Below are 27,058 nucleotides of genomic sequence, written 5' to 3' on the forward strand. Positions count from 1 at the left end.
CTGGAAACCAGGCATCCGGCAGAAGTGGGTGCACCCTGGAGAAGGCGCTATTCTGAGCAAGACCCCGAAGGCGTGGCCACAAGCAGCCACGGCAGAAAAGGATCCCAGGGTCCTCGTGGACCAGGACCACAGCACGGATCATTAGACAAAGGTTCACTGAGCATCTGCTACCAAGTCATAAACAAAAGGACGACGGCACAGGCTGGAGATGGGTGTGAAACAGAACGGAGCCCACGCGTACATGCATAGAACCCTGGCACAAAGCACGAGGGCTGGGGACCACGCACGAGAGCCAGGGACCACATAGGAGGCCCGAGACCCAGATCCAAGACCCAGGCACCACGCACGAGACCCAGAGACCATGCACGAGAACTGGGGACCACATACGAGAGCAGGGACCCCTACACCTAAGCCCAGTCTTCCCAGGGGCTCCCCAGCGGTCCCTTCCTCACAAGGACCGTGGGCTGATAAAGGGGCCCAGGGCTTTTGGGTCTCCTAAAACTGATGACAGCACACGCCCCAAGACAGTGCACAGGAACACGCACACAAGCACATACACGCACGCAGGCACACACGCACGCAGGCACACACACATGCACACACACGTACGGACTCTGGAGGAGCCATCAAGGAACCCCTCTGCAGAGCCCCACTCAGAACAGCCTGGTCTAAGGAGCACTTGGATTGAATCGAATTCTCTCTGCATTCCCCACCTCCTACCAACACAGCCGCCCTGGTCCCACGGCTGCGCAGCGAGGCCGGGCCAGGCTGTGGCCAGCTGGTCTCCCTGGCTGCGCCTCCCAAGTGAGAACAAGGCGCCGTTGAGCAGCGGCCAGGCGGGGTGGGGGGTGGACGGGCTCCCCATCTGCTCCCCCCTCCACCTGCCCCAGCGCCACACCCCCCATGCGCTGCAGGAGGGACTTCCTGTTCCCATCTAAAGGTGGAAATGTTGAATATGAATGACTGGATTTACACACTGCACAGGCAGGGACCAGGGACCCCCCCCCCCCCGCCCATGTCCAGCACACGCGGTCCCCCTGGGCAACCCACGCTGCCCCACACCTCCCCCTGCGGTGGGGCAGGGGGCCACCTCCGTGTCTGGTGAGGCGCCGGGACCTCCTCCCAGAGGAAACTGTCTGGAGCCTGCACGACGGCTCGGCCCCGGCTTTGTAGGCACAGCTGCTGCCGGTTCCTCCGCTCCCAGGACGGGGGCCACGGTTCCCGTGCACAGCGTGTCCCCGCCACAGGCTGCATCTGCCGGCCTGCGGCCCGGGACACCCTAAGGCCAGGGAGGGGGCAGGGGTCGCCTTTCCCAGCCTCTGCCACAGCCAGACCAGCAAAGTGAGCTCTAGGCTGCTGGGGGGGGGGGGGGGGGTCATGAGGCCGACAGTTCCCGCCCACCCCCACCCCCACCCCCCAGTTGGCGAAGGCAAACCTGGAGGAAGCCCCCGCCGCTGCCCCCTCCCTCCCAGGGAGGGCCTTTCTCTCCTGCCCCTCCCAGCTCACACACCGGCCCCTGCCGGCTCCGACCTGCAGGGTGGGTTACTCACCTCCGCAGAGGCCCGCAGAGGCCCGCAGAGGCCCGCAGAGGCCCGCAGAGGCCCGCAGAGCCCTCCACTTGTACTTCCGCCGCCCCCAGGGGCCACTGCAGAGGCAGGAACAGGAAATGTGCCCCCAGCCTCCTCCCTCCCCCAGGGAGCCCCACTCCCAGGAACCTCCCAGCCCCCGCCCCGTCCAAAGTGCTGAGAGACCCCCTCTGTTCCGGAGCAAGCCAAGTTCCTCCCCGTGGGTGGGTGGGATGTCCTCTCAGGGGGCGGGGCCAGCCTCCCCCCCCCCCCCCGCCCGCTCAGCAGACACACACCAGAGCTGGAGGGGGGGTGTTGAACGTGGGAGCAGACAGGGGCTGCAGGGTGCAGCAGGACACCCCCTCCTCTCCTCTGCCAGGAGCTGAGCAGAGGGGGCCGGCGCCTGGCCCCGTGCAGATGTGTGCAGGCCGCCTGAGGCCTGCGGGCCGGCTCGGGCCGGAGCGGGAGCCTGGCCACGCCCCTCTGGGGGGAGGATTCCGTACTGCAGCCCAGGAAGGGGGAGGGGGAGGGGAGGACTCACCAGCCCCTGGCCCAGGGAAAGGCCACACCTGCAGCACCAGCCCCCAGCTGGGACAGCCCCAGTAGGGAGAATCTCCTGCTGGGGGGAGAGGGGCCCTGGAAGCTGCAGGGTTCCTCTCATGGCTCCCCAGGCCACCCCCCACCCCTGCTCCCCTCGAGGACCGATTCCCCGGACCCTCTCCAGGAAAAAGCGGGACGCGTGGACAGCTGCCCGGCACCCCTCAGGACAGATCCTGGCATCTGAGTCCGGGGGCGCCGACACCAGCAGGTGCGGAGCGACCTTGCCACCTGCCCACGCCACAGCAGGTTCGCCGGCTTCTCTACTGGAGGCTCTGAGCAGACAGAGCTGCCGGTGCAGGGGTCACCGCTGCACCCCCCAGCCTTGCCTTTCCGGGAGTCCCCTCTTGGCCCCTCCTCTGCCTCTGTGGCCCCGCCTCCTCCTACAGGGTCAGGCTGGGGTCCAGCATGGCTGGACAGAAGTGTCCCAAGGCCTCTGCTGGCTGTCGGGCTATCTCAGAGGCACCCGGAACTGAACACGCCCCTGAGAAAGCTCTGCCCCCATCAGACCATCTCCTGGGGCAGGCACATGACACATGTCCAGTGAGAAGCCCAGGGGCCCCTCCTCCCCCAAACCCATCGCCCATGCCCAAGTCCTACCAGTCCCAGCCAGTCCAGCCCCGCAGTCCCCGACAGTGCAAGCCGCCGCCCCTCACTGTCCCCAGCCCAGGCTCCTCTGAGCACTGGGAAAGACAAGTCAGAATCCTGAGGTCCGGAATCCTACCTGGGGACTCTGGCTACACCCTGGCACGCTGTGTGACTCTGAGCAGGGAACCGAACCTCTCTGTGCTAAGGATCCAGAGAGCTCGGGAAAGCAGGTGGAGCCCCTGCCCGGTTCCCCAGTTTCTACCCAGGCACAGCCTCCCTGCCCCAGAACATTCTCTGCCGGGCACTTGGGGAGAGCTGACCTGCATGGTGGAGCGAGCTCACACCAGTCCTGCCTGGCTTCTGCCTGCCACCTCCCCCAGCACGGCTGAGCGGCCGGTTAGCTTGCAGCCCTCTCCTCCCACCCCAGAGCAGCCACTGCTCCCTCCCTGGCCCACCGCGCTGCCATGTCCTCTGCTTGGTTTCCCCGAGTGGCAGCAGGCGAGGCCACGCGAGGCCACGGCGGCTTGGGTGGGGCCCAGGCCGGGAGTTCCGCTCAGGAATCAGGGGTGCTGAGGCTGGGCCGCCTGGCCGGCCGGAGGGGCAGGTACAGGAGCCCAGAGGCTGCAGATCAGAACAGCTGGGCCTACACCGGGCTCCGTCCCCACTCTGCAACTATGGCCAAGCCACCCTGAGGACAGGGTCCCCCTCCAGGGTACAGCCGGGCCAGCCGGACCTGGGAGAAATGCCACGGAGAGCCAGCACCCTAGGAACGACGGGAAAGTAAATGCACTTACCCCTCCCCCACCACGGAGCTCAGCACCAGAGGCAGGAGGCCAGGCTGGGCAGGGGTCTGCAAAGCGCCCGTCCCCGGGCGTCTTCTCTGAGCTACCCCCGTGGCCTGAGTCCGCCGCGGCCCTGACCTGTGCCTTCTGAATTCAGGCCAACGTCGGGAGACCCCAGGTCCCTCTGCACACGGCGATGGAGGACAGCTAAGCTGGGGAGCCCGGGGGGTCCCCTCTGTCGACCTACCGCGGGGCTGGGCGGTGACCTCCAGCCTCAGGGGTGCTGGGCCTCTTCCACTCGCCATGGCCGGGGCTCATTGGACCCTGGAGGCCCAGGAAGGTGGGAGGCCTCCTCGCTCCCACGCCGCCCCCCCCCCCCCCAAGCCGAGGCTCCTCCGGGAAGGAGCCGCATTCACATGCTAATTTCTCCCTGGGCCAGGAGCCTTGGGGGGGGGGGGGGCTGGCCTGGGCACCATCCTGAGCCCGCGTTTGGAGCCAAGTGGGCTCCGGGGCTGCACCCCCGGAGGAGCAGCCGCTGCGGATGATGGGGCGAGCCGGGGCAGTGGTGCCGGGTGGGCGGCGTGGCCGCGGCTGGGGCTGGGCTTACGGGCCGAGCAGCAGCCTAACCAATGGCAGCTTGCTCCCGACCCAAGTTTGCCTTTTCTGTGCCTGTAAGGTGAGCTGCCCACCCCTGCCCCAGCTGGGGACCCCGGCGCTCCCAGGCCTGGCCTGACCACCCTGTGAGAAAGGAAAGTCCCTCCTGGACCCCAGTCCCCTGCAGGGGTGGGGTCTCCAAACTCACTACCTCTTCCTCTCACTCTGGGACCAGCTCCACCCCCGCCCCCACACCTATCCCCTCACTTCCCCTTTCTGAGGGTTCTGCAAAGGGACCTGGAAGGGGGCCGCGGCAGGTGGACCAGCTACTCCCCACCCCCACCTCGTGCTGACTCAGCACTGACTCAGCATATTCCTTGGAGCTGGCAGAATTGCCCCAGGCCCAGCTCTGATACTAACAGGCCCGGCTGGCCCAGCACAACCTCCCACCAGGCCAGGTGGGCCCCTCCCAGGACAGCCACTGGCCACCGCAGCACCGCTCAGGACAGCCAAAGGATAGATGCAGCCCCGGAGCCCGGCACCTGACCAGTAGATGACAGAACAGGGATGGCGCAGTGGCCTGTGGGTCCCGAGACACCGGGCCCAGGAAAGCAGCCGGCACGGAGGCCACAGTGTGTGACCAGGACAGACCAGTTCACAGAGCCGGGGCAGGGCTGGGCCAGGGTGCTGGGGATGGGTGCGAGGGGCTGCTGGCGGGCACGGGGCTCCTGCAGGACGGCCACAGGTGGTGGTGACAGCTGCGTGGCGTCACCGAGTGGGCTACAAGGAGCCCGGCATTATCCTGGTGCAGGTGTTTTGGGGTGGGCCTGGTCCCACCCGCGGGAGAGGACAAATCCAGATGTTCTCACCTCACGAGCCATGGCACCTGCAATATTTGATGCGAACAGGTGCAGGGAGGACCCCCGCCCCTCCCCCACACAGCAAGTGGAAGGGACGCCCCCACCTGCTCAGCCCGGGGGCGCGGCTGGCTCTCGGTGCCAGGTTCTCTACCAAACCCGCCAAGAAAACCCTGGGGCCTCACTCAGCCCCTCTCGCCACGTGCGACTTCAAGGAACTAAACAGGGCTCGGCCGTGCACCTGTCGGCCAGGTGGGGTGGACAGACATCACTCTGTCTCCCTTCAGAGTGGGACTCCAGCTTTTTCCTGCCTTCCCACTCACATGGGCCGCGGCTCCTCCAGCCCTCAACCCCGGGGATGGAGCCACGCGTGTGTGTCTGCCGTCTACCCTGCCAACCTCCGAGGCAGGTGTAGGCGTCTCTCTCTCTCTCTCTCTCTCCTCCCCATACCTGTGTCTTCTGAGGCTTGTTACCAGCGTCACTGTGGTTCAGAGATCCTGAGTATCTTTTTCACTCCTACCACAGTGCCTTGTTCCACACTGCGCCTCACTCACAAATTCCGCTTCCTCGCCGGGGCCGGGGAAGGGCTGCGTCGGCCCGGCGGGGTTGAGCTGCTGCCCACGACGCCCGCAACCTCAGCACCCCATATCTGAGCACCTGCTGACTGTCCCCGCTGCTCCGCTTCTGCTCCGGCTCCCTCTGATGCACCCAGCAAAGCCGCAACGGCCCAGGTGCTTGAGCTCCTGCCACCCCCACGGGAGACCCGGATGGAGCTCAGGCTCCCGGCTCCGTCCTGGCCCAGCCCTGGCTGTTGGGGCCATTTGGGGAGTGAACCAGAGGACGGAAAATCTCTCTTCTTCTCTGTTCTTCTGCCTTGCAAATAACCCAAATAAACCTTGAGAAAAACAAAAGCGAAAGCCAAACCTCCCTCACGGGAAGGAGGAGAGGTTTCGGCACGCGCCCTGTGGGCCGGCCCTGGAGGGGGCTTGCACGTCCTCTTGCTGTGCTCTGGGAGAACCCTGACCCATCGACTGTCAACGCACCAAGCCCACTGAATCGTGTCCCTTAGAAGACCGGATTTTACAGAACGTACAGGAAATCGCAAACCATCATTTCAAAACAGCCACGACCTCGAACCAACCAGCAGGCACGCTTCCCCCGCGTGTAAGCACGGGACCCACCCGGCCCCAGCACAGGCCCAGGGCCATTGGGGATGCTGCTGCCCGCATCTGGCCTGTGTGCCCCCTCCCTTCAGTGGCACGGGGTGGGGGCCCTCATCCTGGTGACCTCTCCTAGCCCCTGCCTGCTCCTGCAGGCCCCACCCCTGACCACCAAGGGGCCTGGCATCTGTAGGCACCTTTTCAATTCGAGAGCTCCACGGTCCTCACCCTGAAAGAGCTGGGGTAGGGGCGGCATTCAAACCACAGCCAGGCAAGGCCAGGAGTCCAACCTGCTCCCGGGAGCCGAGAGCCAGCTATGCACAGAGGCGGCAGCAGAGGGGACAGAGGACCCAGGCCCACGTGTCCTCCCAGGGCCCCTGGCAGCACCCACTCCAAACCCGTGAGTGGCCCAAGCCTTCTCCCTAATTCTACCATCCCCACCCTGACAGGTGCTCGGGCCCCTGAGTGCGTGTGCGAGGGTGCCCTGGATGCCCAAGGTTGAATGACTTCAACGCTCAGGTGTCCGGGGGCCCCTCAAAGCCCAAGTCCTCAGCCCCCAGCAGTGAGGAGCAGGCCAGGCACAGTGCACCTGCCCACCCCACCAACACCCTCGGGGGACCAGCATCCCATCCCACAGCTGGCGGCAGAGGAGTTCCCCTGCTTAGTCGGAAGGAGAAACTGAGGCACACACTTGAGGTATTTACTTCCTCTCCTTCCAGGTTCCCTGGCTGGGGGCAGAGCTCGGGGAGGTGGTGGGCGTGGGGTCTCAGTGGTCATGGCCTCCCCAGAAGGCATTGTGAATGAATGAATTAATGAATGAATGAGTGAGTGGAGGAGATGTGGACTCCCAGGCATGGTCCCAGTATCTGTGGAGATGGCACCAGGGTCCAGGCCGACAGGAGCCCTGAGCAATGGCAAGGGGGCAGCTGGGGACTCTGCCAAGAGGCCTTGCTCTTCCCAAGCGAGCAGGAAGCAGGTGCGGGCCGCGGGTGTGCTGCCCCACCCCCACACTGAACACCAGCACTTCCGCCCCTCCCGCGGCCCCCACGGCTGTGCCCACCCCCCTCCCAGAGGCACATCACAGACACCTGCAGGCCAGGAAGCTGGTGCTGAGCCGTCCCCGCCCCCACCAGGCCTGGACACACCTGGTCCTGGGTGTGCACTGGATCAGAAGCTTCTAGAAGGCCCATCTTGCTGCCCTTCCCCCCACCCCCATGTGGTTGGGATCTGAGAGCAGCAGCTAGAGCCATACCGAGTCCTCCTGTGGGTCCGAATTCATCGCTGTACCCCACCCCCTGCGCCGTTCCCCTCCACACATCCCACCCGGCTCTAGTCCCACAGACCCGCACACGTGCATGAACCAGGCCGGGCCCTGCAGGGACCTGCTGCTCACCTGGTTAGGGCTGGAGCTGGCACCTGACTCAGGAGAGGGCCCCCTGCTTCACAGAGCACCTGCCCTAGCCTCTGTTTCCACACACACAGCCGGCCTCGCTCCCCAACACCGGGGACCCCGGGGCTCTGCTGAGTGAGCCAAGGGCAAGCAGAGGTCGTGTGCACGCACGGGCTGCTGCTGTGGCCTTCACACACTCCGGAGTGCCAGGGACGCGGGCTGGGGCCACCCCGACACCCTCGAGCGCTGGGACCACCTGCTGGGGCTCGGGGAAGGGTGGTCTGCAGCAGAACAGGCTGTTTTATTTATTCTCTAATAAAGAAATCAATACTATTCATCTCATAAATGATGTGCACGGCTCAGAGGGCCCGCCCCAGCCCTCACAGCCCAGGGCCCGCGCGTGCCTTGGGGGATGAGAGTGAAGGATGCCTCCCCGGATGCCCCCCCCCCTTTTACCGAGACCCCGTCCCGGCCACTGGAGGCCTTGCACCCGGTTCTGTCTGTTGATGTGCTGGGGAGTCTGAGCTCCCCAACCCCCAGCCCCGCCCAGACTCCAGGGACAAGGCACCAGTCACCGAGGCCTGGAACCAGCATGGCGTTCACGCTAGCCATGGGTGTCCGTGCCTGGTTGTGGGGCCCGGCTCTGGCCAAGGGGTGTAGCCCTGGCCCGGCCCTGCAGGGCTCCTGCAGAGACACCAAGGCTGTGACAGAAGACGGGACTCCCTCAGCACAGCACGTGGTCTGCGACTGGCCGCAGGGTCCACGGCTCCGCCTGCCTCTCTCCAGAGGGCTGGGAGCAGGTGGGCCCGGCCGACAGGGGATGACACCTGCCTGTCCCCAGGAGGCTCCCTCCCGCCACGCTCCTTCCTTGTGGCCTCTGCTGTACTCAGTCCCCAGCCACAAACAGCGACTCTGCCGCCACTCACCCGGCCACTGCCCACCGGGACGTGGGTCTCAGGGCCCACGGCTGACACCCCCCCCCCCCACAAGGGCAGTCCTGGCCTCAGCACATGGTGCACAAGACACCCCCCCCCAGTTGTCCTAGAGACCCCGCCCCTCACAGGGGCCAGCCAGGAGGCAGCTGGCCTAGGGCCCCGCCCCCAGGGAGGACAGGCCCCGCCTCCATGGCTCTTTTGAGCTGAACTCTGGGAAACCACAGGATATTTGCACCAAAGTGGCGGCCCCACAGTCATACAATGACCACCTGAGACACAGAGAGGGATGAAGGACGCCCAGGTCCCCGCCCCCAGGAGGCCTCCAGGCCCAGGCAAAGCTGATCTCTGGGTGGTGGAGACAGGCACTGGAGATAAGATAAGAGATGGGGATCTGGGGGAGGGAGGAGGTCCTGGCACATTCCTCAGGGGACAGCGGCAAGGACACATGCCCTCCATCGGATGCCCGTGTCACCCGTGTCACTCACTGCCCCGCACCTGCAGGCGAGGGCAGGGCACTAGCAGGCCCCCGGGAGCCCAGGTCCAGGGAGCTGTGACAGGCAGCTGGAGCGGAGAGCAAGGGGCCCCCAGCAGCCCGGGACGGGTCAGTATCGGCGACTCCACCAGCAACGGCCCAAGCCCAGCCCGAGGCTGGGGCTCCAAGTGCAGGCACGCAGAGGTTGTCACACCACGGACGGAGCCCCGGGCTCCAGCTCCAAGAGAGTGATGAGAAATCTGGGGGCGCCTTCGCCCATGATCCCCTCTGAACCCAAATCAAAGCACCTCCAGGTCAGAGAGGCGGCAGTGAGCCGAGCCCTGAGCCCTCGCCCTTGTGGCCACAGCCCCGGGGCCGGCGGCGGGGTGAAGCAACTCCTGCAGCCGATCATTAACTTTGCCCTCACAGACTGGCACCAGCCTGGGGCCCAGGGCAGGGCAGGCGCAGCCGAGGCCCCCCGCAGGAAGCTGGGGTCAGACTGATCCATGCCCCGGGCCCCTGGGAGGCTGGAGCCAGCCCCAGCAGGGATGAGCTCCCTGGTGCTGACTGTCCACCCCACCCCCACTCTGTCCACAGAGGAGCCCCCGCCTGCAGACTTCCCAGGCCCCCAGAGCAAGGCACGGGGGAGGTCCGGAGTGCGCCAGAACTTCCCCTCCTTGCCAGGTGGGCCCGAGAGAGCCCCCCGCTGGCCCGTCATTAGCCCTGCACCTCCCCAGCCCTCTCCCCACAGCTCCGTGCACCCCTGGGACAGCTCCGGAGGACAGGCCCCTGCCTGCCCCAGCAGAAGGGCTGGGCTCCACGAGCAATCACAGCTTCGAGGCAGCAGGCTGGGAATGGAGCCCGGCCCAGGGACCTGCTGACTTCTGCTGGAAGCTTCCAGACTGCGGCCCCAGCTGCCCCTGGGTGGGCACGGAGCGCTTGTCCTCAACCTCGTGCTTAAAAGTTGTACTTCCCACACACGGGCCGGTGACAGAGAGAGAGAGAGAGAGAGAGAGAGAGAGAGAGACAGAGACAGAGAGAGGGAGGGAGGGAGGAAGCCAGAAACTTCCGGGGCGATGTAGGAAAGCCTCCGCACCAGGCATGCGAGGGGATCAGATAACGGAAGCTGAGCCGCTGAGCCGGGAGCCAGGCAGCTGCTGGGGGCTCCCCTAGCACAGGACCGCCCCCACCTCCCCCTGCCCCAGAGCCCTGGGGTCTGCACAGAGCAGCTCCGACCAGCGCCCAGCGCCGACACAACAGGAAGCAGAAAGGACGCATGGTGCAATGGTGGCTGCAGAGGCTGGGAGGGGGTGGGGAGTTCAGTTCACTCTGGGTGCTCAAACAGGACAGGGTGAATGTCCTCACGGCCAAGGGCAGAGAGCCAGCACTCCAGGGAGGACCCCAGGCTCCAGGAAGGGCCACCCCCGGACACCACTGCTGTGCTTTCTCGTGGCTCCTCCATCTTGGAAGCCCCCACCACCCCCAGAACAGTGGTAGCCCTCCCTGTGGGCTAGAGGCAGTGACACAGTCCCCATGACAGCCCACAGGGAGCAGGGGCTGGGGGATGGACAGTCACAAGTGCCCCCATAGGGACCGATCAGGGACAGCAGGGGAACAGGGACAGACCCTAATACAGGAGTCACACACAAGACACCCAGCAATGTCCCCTTCCCCCGGGGCTCGAGGACACTCTGTATTCCTCCTGTTTCCTGAAGGGGAGCCCAGGCACCACCTGGGGCGTGAACCCGCGGGTGGAAGACCTCCCTCTGTGCACCCCCGCCCCCCCCCCCCCCCCCCGGTGGAAGACCTCCCTCTGTGCACCCCCGCCCCCCCATCACTCTGCCTTTCAAACAGATACATAAATCTTAAGAAGAACCCCAAGGGAGCTGGCCAAAATGACACAGCCGTGCACGCGTCCACACCGCGGACGCCCCGGTGGGCTTCAAGGTGAAGCGATGTTCCCCAGAACGAGGGAGTGCGGTCTCTTCCCGCAGCCTCCACTGAGGGTCCCCAGGATGGGGAAGAGACCCCCCAGAAGCCCCCTCCCGGCTGCTTGGCGGCTGGGGGAGGGGGCAGGCTCCCGCCAGGGGAGGAATTTCAAACTTCGGGGCGAAGCAGAGAGGCTTCCCAGCCCTGTGCCAAAAACACCGGCAGATGGGAGACAGGGCAATGACAGAGACCGAGCCGCGACGGAAGCTGACTCAGCCGCAGGCGACGGTTGGGACCGATGGCTCTGCCTCCCTTGTCACTCACCCCCTGCCTGGGGCAGGGGTCCGCGTGGTGTCAGCCGGGCGTGGTGCCCTGGTCTCCACTGGGTGGGAGGGAAAAGCCCTCTGAAAGCAGGTCCACCAAGGAGCCGCTCGCTCACCGTCCCCGCCCCCTGGACACGGCTCCCAGGAGGGACACCCCACATTGCACCCCAGGCGGCCCCCACGCTGCACCCCCAGGCGGCCCCCACCACGCCCCGCAGCCTCCAAAGACACCCCAGGCATCGCGGCCACAGAAGTGACTTTGCCGCTCCCCATGGGCGGTCATCTCCGCGAAGCCACTTAAGGAGAGAAAGCACCGGCCATCCGGAAGTTAGGGAAGCCCCTTGCGAGAGGCAAGTGTGCTCCAAGAACTCCCACCAGGAGAGGATCCGAGCCTCCCGGCCGAGGTGGCCAAATATTTACAAAGAGATAGCTGTGCCGGCACAAAGCCCCTTTCTTTCAGTCCGCAGCCGAAAATCTGGTCCCCGCGTGGAGACGAGCTCCCCGCCGCCCCTCGCCGGGGGGGCTCAGAGCTATCCTGCGGCCCAGACCCAGGACCCAGGACCCAGGCGGCGCGGCTGCCCGCCCCGGCGCCACCGCGGCCATCGGGAGACCCGCCCGGTGCCCGCAGCACCTGGAGGCCCCCGAGCCGGGCCGTGTGGGCTGGGAGGAACAAAGAGCGAAGACTCACCCAGCAGCAGCGGAGAGGAGTCGGCAGTGCCGGCGCCCAGAGCCGCGGCCCGCCCACCGGGTCACATGGCTCGGAGCCGAGCAGAGGATCAAAGGGGCTTTGTGGCCGGGGAACAAGGAGCCTCCCAGAGCGCGGGCAGAGGTAGGGAGGGGGACTGAAGGGAGGCTCGCAGGGGAGCTGTTGCAGGGGACGGCGGGGAGGGGGCGTGTGGGAGACTGCGCGTCACACCAAGGCTCAGAGCCACACGGCTGGGTGAGCCCGCCCCCCCGCCCCCCCGCCGCCCAGAGGAAGTGCCCTTGTCCCTAGCGAAGAGCTTGGGGTGCAGCCACTGGGCCCAGGCTGCTCTTGCCCAGCGTGTGACAAAGTCTGTGCCCAACTGCCCGCCAGGGCGCAGGCGCAGGTGGTGCCAGGAAGTTGACACTGGTGGCAGTAACCGCTCTCCTGTGCCCCAAAGGCCACACCCCACTCGGGTGGCAGGTGTGACGCCCCCACACCTGGGCTCTGGCACCCGGGCTGAGCCGTGGCCGGGCCAGCGCTCCTGGAACCTTTGGGAGACCCGCAGCCCAGTGCCGCGCTCCAGGCCTCTGAGCAGCTGGGGGCAGAGCAGGGGTGCGGGGGCGGGGAGCTCACCCTCTGCTCTTCTGCCCTGGAGTCCCTGACACACTCTGGCCCAGCCTCTCTGCCCCCCCCCCCCCCCCCGGACCTGGGCAGTGAGTCATCTAGCCTCTTCCTCCTCCTCCTCCTGAAGGCGGGGCGGGGGATGGGCAGTGGGGGTCCCCAGAGGAAGGCGCTGACCCTGCTGGGGCTGGGCCTGGACTCTGGGATCTGCCAGAGCTGTCCAGTGCCACGGCCTCTGACCCTGAGTGAGTCACTCCCAGGCACAGGCGTGGGCAGCAGGGCACCAGGCCAACTCCCACACTGGGCAAGTTCCCAGGGGGCTGTTTTTTTTTTGGGGGGGGGGTTCTGCTGGGTGGGGAGCCATGAGTTCTAGTGCCAAGGAGCCATGGTGACCCAGGGCCAGGGCCCCCCTCGCTGGGCTCCACACACCCTCACCCTGCCCATCCCCAGATTTCCGTGTGGCCCTGCCCCCCCACACCACGCCAGGCTCGTCCACACCCCTAAGAACCATCACTCAAACACCACGATCTCCCTTTCTTACAAGAAGGTGATTTTGGGGGGACGGGGACTGGGGCAGATCTGTCCTCTCGGCCACCCTGTCCGGTCCCTGTGCCCTGAAGGGCGGCCCCAGGAACTGGGGACAAAGAATGCTAAGAGGTGGCCTGTACCTGCACCTGCACGTGGCCAGGTGGGCGGAGGGCTCCCTGCTGAGCTCCTCCCTGTAACTCCTCCCCCTGGGCTCACTGGGGCCCCAGCTCTCTGGAGCCACCACCCCGCGCCCGCTCAGGCACACTCTGCTCCCGTGTTCCTCTGGGTTCCGGGGAGGCAGTGGCGACCTGAGGCCTGCACAGGTGCTGGCCAGAACAGGGGCTGCAGGTGCAGTCTTAGTCCCAGCTGGGAGCGCAGGTTCTAACACAGTCACGCACCCCCCGCCGGCGTCCTGGTCATCGGTGGACGGCACACACAACGGTGGGCACTGTGAGAGGGGAACAGGGATGGAGAACGCCTCCCGCACCCAGCACAGCATCACAGCACAACGCCTCACGTCCGCGTGCCTGGTGTGTGGATCTGCACACAGCACTCTGTACTGTCTACAATGCACTCCTTCTGCTTATTTAAAAAAAAAAAAAAAAGACAATGAGGGCATCAAGAGGCCATATCTCAGGGTCGGCCCGCGGCCCCCAGGGCTGTGTCAGTGCCCTCCTGGGCAGCCACCTTATTTTACAAAGTCTAGGGAGCCCGGGTTTAGCCGCGCATCGGCGACCAGCACACACAGGGCGGGGTGCTGTGTGTTCTCGCCTCCTCTTTGCTTTCTGTTCTCTGAGGCCCGGTGGCCATGCACGGTCCACTTGAGGCTTGGCCTCCGCCCAGCTGGACCAGCCACATTTCAAATGTGCACCGGCCACACGTGGCCTGGACCGTGTGCTCAGGTGGCTTCTAGCACTAGGTCTGCGAGCCCAGAACAGAGCCCGGCGACAACCCAGTGACGCTGACAACGCTGTGTCCATGACCTCTTTCTTTTGAGTTTATTTATTTATTTAAGACAGAGTAGCAGAAACGGGGATGCTGGGTCAGTCCCCAAATGGCCACAGCAGCTAGATCTGGGCCAGACCGAAACCCGGAGCCAGGAACGCCATCTGGGGCTCCCACATGGGTGGCAGGGACCCAAGTACTTGAGCCACCATCTGTGCTGTCCCAGGCATACGAGCAGGATCGGAAGCTGTGCTCCCATATGGGATGCTGGCACTGCAGGCCGAGGCTCACCCGACTGCACCACACACAGGCCCCGTGATCCCTTTCTGATCGAGAGAGCAGAGTCTGGGGGCAGGCACAGTGGCACAGCGGGCTAAGCCGCTGCCTGCAGTGCCGGCTTCCCTAATGAGCGTTGGTTCAAGTGCCAGCTGTCTGACTTCCGATCCGGCTCCCGGCTATGGCCTGGGAAAGCAGCAGAGGACGGCCCCAGTGCTGGGCCCCTGCACCGGCGAGGGAGACCCGGACAGTTTTCCTGGCTGTTGCTGGAATTTGGAGAAGGAACCAGTGGCTGGTTCTTGTGTTTCTCCCTGTCTCTGTAGCTCTGCCTTTCAGATAAATTAATCTTAAAAAAAAGAGCAGAGCAGAGCTAATACACACGCTTGCTAGCCGTGTGCTCTCCCTGCAAAGGAAGCAGGAGGCTGGGTGGCTCCGTCCCACACGCAGGTGCACAGGCCAGGGTGAGCCTGACTGACAGGGCAGCCTGGGGGCTGTGCAGCAGGGGGTTCCCTAGTGGCGGTCACAGGGGCTGGGTGGGAAGTGTGGGGCCCACCTACCAAGGGAGAGGAGAGAATGGCGGGGCCCATGGGGTCTACAGGCGGGGACCCCAAGCAAGGCGAGGACAAGGTGGCAGGTGCCAGGAGGCTTCAACTCGGCTTCTGGGGCCTGGGTCTTGGGCGCATCGCGTCCCCTGCACGGAGCACCCTCCGGCCACTCGCTCGCCGCGTGTTTATTCCACAGCCACACCGAAGGATGCTCCCGAAGGAATTTACGGAGACAGAGAGACGGTGGCTGCCAGGGGCCGGGGTGGGGGCAGGAGACAGGGCTCCCTCACGCGCGGGTGTCGTTCTGGGGTGATGACCGCGCTCTGGGTGTCCCAGCCCAGAGAGGGACACAGCTACAGGACGAGGGCTTTCACATGTCCGTTCTCCCGCCTGCAGCCTGCTTAGCTGACCTAATGCTTAGGAGCAAAAGGACCCGGTGACGAATGCCGAATCCCCTGATGGGCTGCATGAGGGTCCCCCTGGGGACCACGAGGGTGCCCCACGAGGGCTGTGGGATGAAGAGATGAGCCAGGCGGGGGCCGACGGCGATCGCCAGCGAAGCAGAGGAGGACCTGACCACGGGGAAGTCACGTGACAGCGGCAGCGGCGAGCCGAAGACAGCCAAAGTGAATTCGGCCTCGCAGGGAACGCCTTGGGACCCACGCTCTGTGGGGCTGGGGGTCAACTCCCTCAAGGCCAGGCACCCAGAGGGCAGGAGGCGCCCCCTCCCAACCGCGGCGAGGGTCTCAGTTGGATGTTCCAGGATGCTCAGAGCCCAGCTGGTCCCCAGGCTGCTGCCCCCCTGCCCGTGAGCGGTGCCGTCAGCAGGTCCTGGTGCTGGGGGGCGGGCGGCAGTACAGGTGAGTGTGGGGCCCCGCGGCAGGTCCTGCTCTGGAGCCTCCTCCTGAGCCGGCCGAGAGCAGAGCATCCTGGGAGGCTGACACCTGCAGAAGTGCAGGGCGGCCCCCGCCTCTGCACACAGCCAAGCTGCCCCTCTCGCACCCGCACCCGAGGAGAAGCCAGGGTGTGGCCACAGCGCCCAGCCCTCCAGTCCAAGACAAACACCCCTCTTCTCTCCTGCTCCGGGCCCCTCTGGGCGGCCACAGCGTGGCTCGGGTGGCCGGCAGGTGGCGGGTGTCCACGCGGTGCACTCCCCAAGGTCACCCACGTGTCCTAGCACGTGACCCTGCTGCCCAAGGACGGGCAGGCTGGCCGCAGCCCCCACCTCAGGGGCAGGACAGCGCTGAGGTGGGGTGGGGGCGTCTGTCACATTGGCTGGCAGTTTCCTCCTCCTTCCAGGTCTCTCTGGGCCTCGGAGCGGGGGGGGGGGGGGGGGAGGAGCCCAGTCACCCCCTCCCACAGTTGACTCTCTGGCCGCTGCAGGTGGTCCACACCGCGGCTCCTCCACCCACCCCGGACATCTGGCTTCTGCCCGGCTCACGTCTGAAACTGCGCCCTTGAGATGTTCCTCAGGGCCAACGTCCAGTTCCACCCTCTCTGACCGGGGGCAGCCCTTTCCCGGGCCCTCCTCCCCCACCCAGGGGTCTCCCCGGGGAGGCCTCCCTCGCCTCCGTGCTGGCCACCTCCCCACCCCACCCCCGCCCCGTCCTGGGGTTCAGGCTCCCCACCCCCACCCGCAACTCCCCAGGCTGCTACTTCCTGGTGTCTCTGGTTCCTTCCTGCCCAGTCCTGCTCCCCAGGGCAAGGCACTTCCTGTCTCACCCCTCCTCCCCAGTGCTGTCAGCCCACCCTGCCACCGGCTCCTCCCACTCAGTCACTCTTCCCCGCTCTTCCCAGGCACTGGAGAACCCTGCGGCCTGGCCTGAATCCCCCTCGTTTTTTCAGAACACCATACTCCAGCAAGCCCGGCAGTCACCACCTCCAGGGAGCCCTCGGAGCTCCTCCATCAAGGCCACCACATCCTCCTGACCACATCCTCCCAGGCTGCACCCGGACTTGGCCCCTCCCCTGTCTCCTAGGTAACAAGGCCTCCGTGGTGCTCAGGGGCAGGACCGCCCCAGCCTCACTTCTTCCTTTCTAAGAAGGACACCCTCCACTTAACAGACACCCAGAATTCACCTTTGCAAATTATTGTTGATGTTTTCACCTGAGGTGTGACCTCAAGTCTGCAACCCAGCCCAGCCCAGCGCAGCCCAGCCCAGCCCAGCCCAGCGCAGCCCAGCCCAGCGCAGCCCAGCCCAGCGCAGCCCAGCGCAGCCCAGCGCAGCCCAGCCCAGCGCAGCCCAGCGCAGCCCAGCGCAGCCCAGCGCAGCCCAGCGCAGCCCAGCATCACCGCCCTCAGCCCCAGGGCCACAAACACAAAACCAGGGTAGGAAACACCAGGCCCTGTGTTAGATTTCAAAACTGGAGCAAACCACGCCTGCCTCTTGCCCCAGGCACTGCAGAGCTGGGGGAGGGGGACACTAGGCGCGGGCCCCAAGGGCCTGGACACTCGCTGGGACCCTGGGACCTCCCTGAGCCTCCCCTGCAACAGGCACCAAAGCAAATGCCAGCAGCCAAGAGGGCAGAGTTCTCACCTGGGCGAGGAACAGCCAGGCGCTGGGGCAGGTGCCGGGAGGTGGGAGGAGAAAGGGCAGGGTGCTCCTGGGCCCGCCGGGAACCCTGGCTGCAGGCCGAGGGAGCATCTAAAGACTACGGGTGGGGCCGGCCTTGGCTGCCGCCTGAGCCACGGCCTGGGACGTGGGCATCCCTTATAGGAGCGCCGATTCGAGTCCCAGCAGCTCTGCTTCTGATCCAGCTCCCAGCTCCCAAGTGCTGGGGCCCCTGCACCCACACGGGAGACCGGGAAGAAGCTCCTGGCTTCAGTTTGGCTCGGCCCTGGCATTGCAGCCACCTGGGGAGTGAACCAGCAGATGGAAGACCTCTCTCTCCCTCTGTAACTCTTTCAAGTAAATAAATAAATCTTAAATTAAATGAGCAATCCCAATTGGATTTTAAATGGGATTTTAACCAATCCCAATTGTTTTTTAAACTTCCTCAGGCGCACACACCTGGGAAGCCAGGATCCTGATACAGGGACACAGCCTGGGGGGAGTGGGGTCAGCCTTCTCCCCTCTAACAGCACAGAGAACCCGGCCACCAGGGTCAGAGCTGGGGGCCATGGCGGCTCCGCACACCGCCCCCTGCCGGGCTGCACCTGCCTTGGAAGAGGACAAGACGGTTTCGCCCAAGGGGTCCAGAATGTCTGACACAAAGCATGCTGGGCAGAAGACACAGAGCCCATGGCATCCCTGCTGTCCCTGGGAGCAGCGACTTCTCACCACAGGAGACGTGAAGTCTCCACACCACACAGGGACAGACACGGTCCCCGAGTCAGCTCCCATCTGTTCTCCAGAGACCCCCCCAGCCCCGCAAGTCACTGGTTTTCCCGCGTGCGTGCGCTTCACGGAGTCACTGTTTCCGTCAACTCCCTGACATAGGGATGAAATCGGTCAGTTTCATTCCCAGCCTCCCAGCACTGAATCTACAAGGCAGAGAAAAGCTCTTCCTCCTCATCACCTACAAAAACCCCTCTCCCTACCGCCCCCACCCACACCAGCAACGCGGCCTCGAGCCTCAGGCGCTATCTGACGTCGCCAAGGCAAGAGTTTGTGCAAATCAGAGTGGCACCTGCCACCCCCCACAGCTCCTTCCTGGAGTCACAAACACACACAGTGTTACGATGTACCCCATTCTGCAGGGTGCATTTCCAAAACCAACAATGGGTTCAGTCTCTTAAATGTTCTCTTCCCCAAACGTGACCGGGGAATCCCGCTGCCCCAACGGAACCCAGTTTGGGACACACAGCTCCGGTGTCAAGGACCCACAGTCCGCTGGCGGAGACAGCCCGGCCCCTGGCGTGGCCTCCGGCCTGGGAGGCAGCCCGGGTCCTCCTTTGAGTGGAAAGGGGTTTGAAGCCCTGGGTCCCTTGAACAAGGGACCCAAGAAGCTTGTTTCTGTAGAACCCAAGCCAGCAGCCCCAGCCTCCCAGCTGATCTTGGCGACTGGCTGGGTGGCTGGGAGGCCGCAAGGGCAGGGTTCAAATCCCCCGAGTGACCGTGGGCAAGTGTCCTCCCCCGCAGTGCCCACGGCCACACGGCCGCTCCTCCCTCCTCCTGCAGGAGAGCTCCCTAGGAGGCAGCTGCCCAGCCGGGCTCCGGCCAGAGGAAGCTTCGAGTGTGCGCCCCCGGGCAGTTCTTTTAAAAACACAAAAAAGTGGGGGCCAGCATCTCTCGGGGCAGGTGGGGCTGTCCCTGCTGCCCCGCCTCCACTCCAGCTCCCAGCTAATGCTTCTGGGAAAGCAGCAGACGATGGCCCAACAGCGTGGGCCCCTGCACTCACGTTAGAGACCCGGATGAAGCCCCTGGCTTTGGCCTGGCCCAGCCCCGGCTGTTGCAGCCACCAGGGGAGTGAACCAGCGAATGGAAGACCTCTCTTTCTGACACTTAGCTTTTCAAATAAGTAAATCTTTTTTTTTTTTTTTTAATGAAAAAGGAAGGAAATGACCATCTCACGGCCAAGGACAGGTGCCAGCTCTGGCCAGGTGCTGGCCACAGGCTCCTGAGGACAGGAGTGCTCAACCAACCAGGCTGCAGGCCCTCTCTGCTCTCCCCTGGGCCGCGTGCTGCCAGCCAGGGTGCCCTCAGGTCCCCAGCGAGAGGCCGCAGGGCAGGGGTCACCCGGCTTCCTGTGGCTTCCCTGGCCCGTGCCCTCCCCCCAGCCCTGCTGCATGATCACAGTGCCCTGGCCTTTCAGCACTCTTGTTCAACCTTTATTTCTTTTCATTTCCTTAAAAGACACAGCGACAGACAGACAGACAGACAGACAGCAAAGAGAGAGCTACCTGCTGGTTCCTTCCTCAAATGCCCGAAACCGCTGAGGCTGAGCCGGGTGGAAGCCAGGAGCTCCATCCGGGTCTCCCCCTCGGCTGGCAGGAGCCCAAGCCCTTGCGCCATCACCTGCTGCCTTCCAGGGTCTGTTTCAGCAGGTAGCTGGACCGGAAGCGGAGCAGGGACTTGAACCCAGGCCCTCTGACTTGGGCCCTGCCGCCTCGGGCCTCTGGGCCTCCTGCCTCGGCTGACTCCCCAGCCCGGGGCCTGGCTGGGGGCGAGGGTAGGGCTCGGGTTCAGCCCTGGCTCCACCACTTAGGAGGCACACCCTGCGGCTGTCACGCGTGTGGGGAGGGCAGGCAGTGTGCACACAACACGTGGCGCAGCGCCCGGCTGGTGACTGCTCCCTCACCGTGGAATTCGGGAAGAACCAACCTCGTCCCAGCAGCCCCTCAAAACCACTCCCTCTGGCCAAGGAAGCCTTCCAGGGTCCCCCATCACACCCCACCTAGGACGCTGAGCTGTCAGCTCCTCCTCCGTGCTCGGAAAGGCCGGACGGTGCCCTGCGTGCTCGGACGGTGCCCTGCGTGCTCGGACGGTGCCCTGCGTGCTCGGACGGTGCCCTGCGTGCTCAGACGGCTCAGGACAAGCAGCCACGGACGCCAGCACAAGCCAGGGTCGCCAGTGCCTCCTCCGACCCAGGGCAGGGCCTGGAGAAGCTTCCGGAGCACCTGAAGGGGCATGGGCAACAGCAAACCTCCTGCCTGGGTCCTGCCGGGCACCCTTGGGGTCGCCCAAGAAGGAGCAGGGGCAATGGCACCCCCTCACCATGGGACCCCTTCCTGGGGGCTGCCCCAGGTCTGGGGGTGGGGTCAGAGCACGGCTGAGGCCTCTTCTGTGGCCCGGCTCCCCTAGGCAGGGCAGCCAGCGCCCAGGTGAAGCCTTGGTGCCCAGGCACAGCACCACATGGCAGGTGTCCAGGGGACAGGTGCCCACGGACCTGGGAGCTGGCACCCAGGCCCTGGCCTACCTGGGCTGTGTGGCCTTGAGGAAGTCACTCTGCCTCTCTGGACACATTTCTCCCTCTGTAAACTGAGGGGCGGGGGACCAGGTCCCCTGCATGACGACCATCATGGTCAGGGCACACGGCTGGCACCACCCCAGCTCTGCGGAGCTTCCAAGCCCAGCGGGGCCTCCAGCCTCAGAGCCAAGGAGGGTGGCCTTGATGCCCTGCCCTGCCCGGCCCTGCCCCGGCCCCGCCCTGCCATCTGCTGGGGCTGGGCAGCCCGGAGCAGCTCAGGGCCTCCGGGGACTAGCACCTCCTCCCAGCACCTCCTCCCACCTCCGGCCCAGCGCGGCTCCACAGCAGGCCATAGGTGGTGGAGGCCAGAGGCCGGGCGTTCTCCCCAGCAGGGCACAGGTTCCAGGCTGAGGGTCTGGGGCAAAGGGCCGGTTGCAGGGACCCCTCCCCGCTCATCCAGTAGGAAGGGGCCCCTGCCTGACAACCCCTCCCCCCTTCCCCCACGGCCCCACCCCGCCCCTGGCTGCAGCCCAGGCCTCCTCCTCCTCCTCCAGGGGGCCCAGCCCCCATCCCATCTCCCAGGAGAAAGTGAGGCTCCTTGCTTTGCCAAATTCCAGTAATGAATCCCACACTCGCTCCAGTTCCGCCGGCAGGGCAGGCTCCAGCCCCGCCCCCACCTCCTGTGAACAGCTGGGCTGCAGACTCTCGGAGTCCCAGGGCCTGGCCCGAGTGAAGAGCTCCCCGCACCCCCACCCACCCCCTCCTCCGGAGATAAGGCCGAAGTGTTCCTGCCCTCTGCCTGGGCGGGAAGCAGGATCCGCGGTTAACCCCTTCGTGCCCGGAAGCCGCCAAGCAGACACTCCAGCCCCACGGAGCTGAGCATAGGGGGTCCCAGCAGCCCAAAAACGCGCGCCCCACTTAGACCCCGCAGATCATGGACCACGTGGACGGCGCTCGGAAGCAGGCGTGTTCGCAGGCCCGTGCGGTGGCCTTGGCAAGCCGGTGCTGCCAGGATCAACAGCACAGCACCAGGCTGACCAAGGCCACGCACTGCACTGCCGTCCCTCTGAGGTCGCAGGACCGCAGGACGCAGGGCAGAGGCCACGCCAGGGGGCGTCCATCCTGCCCCGGCCCCGCCCCTTCTGAGGGCGGGCACTCAGCAGACTGGGTCGGAGTGGCCGGGTTCAGCTCCCAGCTCTGCTCCCGCTCCGGCTTCCTGCTGACGCTGACCGGGAAAGCAGACGACGACGGTTCCAGTGATGGAGCTCCTGCCCCGCCCCCACCCCCGCAGGAGACCTGGACTGAGCGCTGGCCCTGCCCTGTGTCCCCCCCCCCCCCCCCCGCCATCGTGGGCACCTGGGGTAAACCAGCAGATGGGAGCCAATGTGCCATCTCCCCCCTCCCTCCACTCTGCCCTTTCAAATAAATCATTAAATCTTTTATTTACTGTTTTTCTGGTTTTTTGTACAATTTATTTTTATTAATTTCAAAGGCAGAGCTACAGAGAGGGAGAGGAGAGAGAGAAAGAAAGATGGAGAGATCGGGGCCGGCACCGCTGCACAGGTTAATCCTCCACCTGCGGCACCAGCATCCCATATGGGTGCTGGCTAGAGTCCCGGCTGCTCCTCTTCCAATCCAGCTCTCTGCTATGGCCTGGGAAAGCAGTAGAAGATGGCCCAGGTCCTTGGGCCCCTACACCCACGTGGGAGATCCAGAAGAAGCTCCTGGCTCCTGGCTTCAGATCAGTGCAGCTCCAGCCATTGTGGCCATTTGGGGAGTGAACCAGTGGGTGGAAGACCTCTGTCTCTCTCTCTCTCTCTCTCTGTCTCCCTCTCACTGTCTGTAACTCTACCTCTCAAATAAATATAAAATCTTTAAAAAAAAGGAAAGATGGAGAGATCAAGACCCTGCATCCGCTGGTTCACTTCCCAGATGGTGGCGATGGCTGGGCTGGGCCAGGCTGGGCCAGGCTGGGCCAGGCTGGGCCAGGAGCCAGGAGCCAGGAGCTTCTCGAAGGTCTCCCAAATGAGTGGCAAAGGCCCAAGCACTCGGGCCATCTTGCACTGCTTTCAGGAGCAGTAGCAGAGAGCTGCGTTGGAAGTGGAACAGCTGAGGCTCGAACCAGCACCTGTATGGGATACCGGCATGACAGGCGGTGGCTTCACTCACTACGCCATAACACCAGCCCCCAGTAATTAAATCCTAAAAAAAAGCAGAACTCTGTCTCCACCCCACAGTCTCCACTGCCTCCTCCACACAAGACTGCCCACGTGCAACAGCAAATATCACCCCAAGTCAGGATGCTGTAAAGTCTGACGGGACAAAGGGGCCACATCCCAGGCCCTGCAGGGCACCCTACCAATGGTCGCCCGAGGCCATGGAGCATCCCTGCTCAGTCGCAGGTGCAGGGCCAGCTGTCGGAACAACGTGGGTCTGTGGGCAGTGCGCGGAGCCTGCAACACGAGTGAGGCGGTGGAGACCCGACATCGGCACCCCGTGTGACTGCTCCCGGCACGCTGCCAGGTACCCCAGGACACCCAGCTACCGGGCACCGGAGCCGAGCCGGGAGCCTGAGCCAGCCTGGCCACCAGGCTGCGTGGCCACATCCCAGGGAGCCTTCCGTGGAAAGCAGACCCCGTGCGTGGTCCCCAAGGGTGTGGGTGCTGGGGACGGCAGGACGGTCATCCTCCCCAGCACCCGAGCCGCCTGGCTTCGGCTCTGTCTCTCTGGGCTACACGGAGGCCTCAGAGCTCACGCCACTTGGAGTTGGGTTTTCTGCCCCTTGTGCAGCAGCCGCAGGCCGGCGGCCAAGGCAGCAGGGAGGGGACCCCTGTGCGTAGGGCAGGGGTTTCCTCCTGGAGCAAACCGCACCTGTACAGGCCTCCAGACCCCGCACTGCCCCCTTGTTGGAGCAGAGGGGGACAGAAGCTTCTGGAGCGAGGACCCCAGGGGCTGGTTTGGGCCGTCAGCAAGCCAGGGACAGCATTCCACCACAGCGCCAGCGTCCTGAGAGCCAAGACAAGCCTCGGTGATGACCGAAGCCGGCCCGAGCTGTCCCGGGGTCCTCACAAAACCCCGCAGTCCTGCCCGCGGTGCTGCTCCCCACAAGGGCTGAGCAGCCCCCAGCCCCGCAGCCAGACCACCGCTGCCTCCCCTGCGGAGCAGGTGGCCCAGCCCCCTCCCTCAGCTCCCTCCCAGGGCCCTGCTGCCAATCTCAGCCCAGCCCCTCCCTCAGCTCCCTCCCTGGGCCCCGCTGCCAATCTCAGCCCCAGCCCCTCCCCAAGTGAATCAGTGAATGAACAAATGAATGGAAGGCTGGTGGCGGAGGAAGTCAACAGGCTGAGGGTGAGAAGGAGCTGTGACCGGCCGCCCCGCGCACTTTGCCCGGACAAACCCGCTGGCCCTCGGCGCGGTCTCTGAGCTGGGACCTCCGGGAGCCCACTGCACAGAGGGGGCCTGAGCCCCATCTCCACCGACATTGCTGCCCTGGGTGGGAGCCCAGGCCGTGCGGCTGCCCTGGCAAGGCGCCGGCTCGCTCACGCCACCCACAGGTAGACCTGGGAGGTGCTCCAGGAGGCCACTTCCTGCTGGAAACTCCCCCACCCACTTCCAAGCCCAAGGCCTTGGGCAAGACTGGGGGAGAAGACACAGCCTGAGCCTGAGCCAGCGCACCGTGGTGTCCAGCCTCATCTTTTTTTTTTTTTTTTTTTTTAAGGTTTGATTATTTATTTGAAAGGCAGTGTAGAGAGAGACCTTCCATCACTGGCTCACTCCCTAAGTGGTCACAACAGCCAGGGCTGGGCCAGGCCTAAACCAGGAGCCTGGAGCTCCATCCGGGTCTCCCACGTGGGTGCAGGGGCCCAAGCACTCGGGCTACTTCCGGGGAGCTGGATCGGAAGAGGAGCAGCCGGGACTCGAACATGTGCTCCAGTGCCAGTGTAGCTGGCTGCAGCTTTTCTTATTTTTTAAGCCACTTGTACTAAGTATAGACGCGTCCACAAAACAGCTGACCTCATTGAGTTTTTTAAAAGAAATCACCTGCATTAAGCACACGTGCGGAGGAAAGAACCAGAAGACCCAAAGCACGAACAGGGCTTATCCACGCGAGACGCACCCACGACGGGCCGGCTCCCTTCCTCTTCCTAGCTACGTTGGTTCTGCCGTGAGCAGAAGTCAATTCCTACACTCACGCGGGAGAGGCTCGGGTTCGGCGGCAGCTCCACCCCACGCCCGCTGGCATCTTCCGGCCACGCAGGCACACCCGCCGGTTCTCCTCCACAGCCAGGGCTGGGCCCAGGAGCCGGGCAGGACGTGTGCTGGGTGCCCCCGGAGCCCCTACAACCAGGTCACTTCCCCCGGCCTCGGCACCACCGCTGGGTGCAGGGAGCGAGCGGGTTCAGCCAGGGTTTGTGTCAACACAGCTCCACGTCAGCCACCGCCCGGCGGGCATCGGGACAACCCGGACAAATGTCATGGCCGGAGGTGGGGCGGCTGGCGTGGGCGGGAGAGGCCTTCCAGGGACAGAGCCAGAAGCGCCACCTGCCAAGTCCTCGCCCAGAAATGAGACCTCCACTGCCCCCTACTGACCAGCCCCGACTGGTGGGGGAGGGGGGCCGGCACCCCCAGAACACAGAGGTGTGCTGGGGGGATGGGGGCTGAGAGGGCGGCCTCGCTGGGGCCAGTTCCCGTCCCTACAGTCACTGTCCCCTTCCTCTGGCCCCTGCTCCACAGGTGAGGCTGGACATCACCTCCCTCTGCCTGGGGCGATCCACGGTCACTTCCACCAGAGCCAGCCCCCGAGGCCTCTTGCAAGCCCCGCCCCCACAGTGGATCCAGAGGCTTGGGGCCCGCCATCTACCTGTCCCCACGGCAATTGGGCAAAGCAGCTGGCGAGCTTGAGCGTGCTGGAGGGCAGGGTTCCCTCTGCAGCAAGGCGGGCTCTTGGCCCCGCCCTAGTGCCCTCCCCACTCCGGCTGGGGCGGGGCCCCCTGGGTGAGCCTTCTCCACAGGGCTCCTCCGGAACACCTGTCCCCCAAAGGCTAGCGTTCAAGCCCAAGGGCCGCCTCCCCTCTCCTAGTCAGCCCTGGCCAGCCTCCTGGGAGCCCTGGGCAGCACCGTGGGGCAGACCCCGGCGTGGACAGGCACCAGCTGCAGGGGGCCCCAGCACAGCCCTGGCCTGACAACCACGGGGCCCCCCACACTGACGCCACACAGCGGGGCCTGCGGGGCGAGTGGTCCTGGCTGGGCACTGCAGAGGAGGTGCCGCGCGGCCCGGGATGGAGTGTGGACCGGAAGCCTGGTGCCCACCTCCCCAGGGCTGCCCGGCGTGGCTCTGAGCACCCCTGCCCACGCTGGACCTGAACCCCGGTGCTCCTGGTCCCTGATAGCCCCTGCATCCCTGGTATAGGGGGCGAACCCGGCACCAAACCCTGCAGGAAGGCCTCGCCAGCTCTAGTAGCCGGTGCCCCTCAGCCCCTGAACCCCGCCCCTGCCTGACGTCCCCACGACGTCTTTACCCTCTCCCAACCCAGGCTCCAGGAAGGAGACCATTCCCCAACAGACCCCCAGACCACGGCTCTGAGAACTGAAATCCAACTTCCCGGCCTGGCCTGATGCCCCCACCACGGATCAGCCCCCGCCAATCGGCGAGCAGTCTGCCACCCAGGCGCGCAGTCACTTCCACATCTCGACGCCTGTAGGGGCCAGCCCACGGGTGCACCAGGCAGCCCACGGGTGCACCAGGCAGCCCACGGGTGCACCAGGCAGCCCACAGGAGCACCAGGCAGCCCTCGGGAGCCAGCCGGCGGTGAGGGCTGAAGGCCCGAGTGCTGATGGCGCTGGCGCTGGCGCTGGCACGGCCGGCCAGCCCTGCCCTGTGGCCAGCCCTCCCCGCCGAGAGCTGGCTTCAGCCCTGGGGGCTTTTGGGGCTCACAGATCAGAGACTCAAATGCATGTGAACAGGCTCGCTCACACCCAGGTGCGAGGGGGGCCCCCCTCCTCTGTGGGCACCGCCAGTGCAGCCCAGTCGTCCCCCTGAGCTGACCAGGGTCGGCTCCAAGACCCCTCGTGGCTGCTGCAGCCACAGATGGTAGCGACCCGTAAATGTTCTAACCTGCCCTATGCATAGATAGACCCCTGCTAACGGTTAACAACAGTGGCTCACAAGGCACTCTTAGGAACCTCGCGGCAGCCCTGAACACAACAGACAACTGTGACAAGTCCCTGTAACAGAAGTCCCTCCAGCCTGGTCTCCCTTCCAGGAGTCAGGACAAACGCTAATATTCCCAGCCTGCAGCCGAGCCCTGGAAGGGAAACCACAGAAACAGAACCACGGAGAAGGGGGAGGGGGCGAGAGTGCTCACTCCCGCGGGCCAAGTGGGCTTCTCGCATCACAGCCGGGGCTAAAGCGCCCTCCC

General features: G+C 65.1%; 1 protein-coding gene and 1 long non-coding RNA gene across 7 annotated transcripts in view; one reads left to right on the forward strand and one right to left on the reverse strand.

Annotated features, from left to right (window-relative positions):
- The window catches only part of SEPTIN9 (septin 9), a 136,600-nt gene that overhangs the window by 14,629 nt on the left and 94,913 nt on the right, over positions 1 to 27,058 (reverse strand). The window contains exon 1 of one of the 6 annotated variants that reach the window (XM_062215574.1): positions 11,881 to 11,964. The exons of the other annotated variants lie outside the window; for them this stretch is intronic. The gene's annotated coding sequence lies outside the window, so the exon portion shown is untranslated. Of the gene's footprint in view, positions 1 to 11,880; positions 11,965 to 27,058 lie in introns of those variants that run through there. 6 annotated transcript variants of the gene reach the window in all.
- On the forward strand, positions 15,503 to 17,152 carry LOC133776554 (uncharacterized). Its single transcript, XR_009868436.1, has 3 exons — positions 15,503 to 15,652; positions 16,638 to 16,771; positions 16,905 to 17,152. It is a non-coding gene; the product is annotated as an uncharacterized LOC133776554 (long non-coding RNA).

The sequence above is a fragment of the Lepus europaeus genome, chromosome 18, assembly GCF_033115175.1.
Source record: "Lepus europaeus isolate LE1 chromosome 18, mLepTim1.pri, whole genome shotgun sequence".
Taxonomy (NCBI): Eukaryota; Metazoa; Chordata; class Mammalia; order Lagomorpha; family Leporidae; genus Lepus; species Lepus europaeus.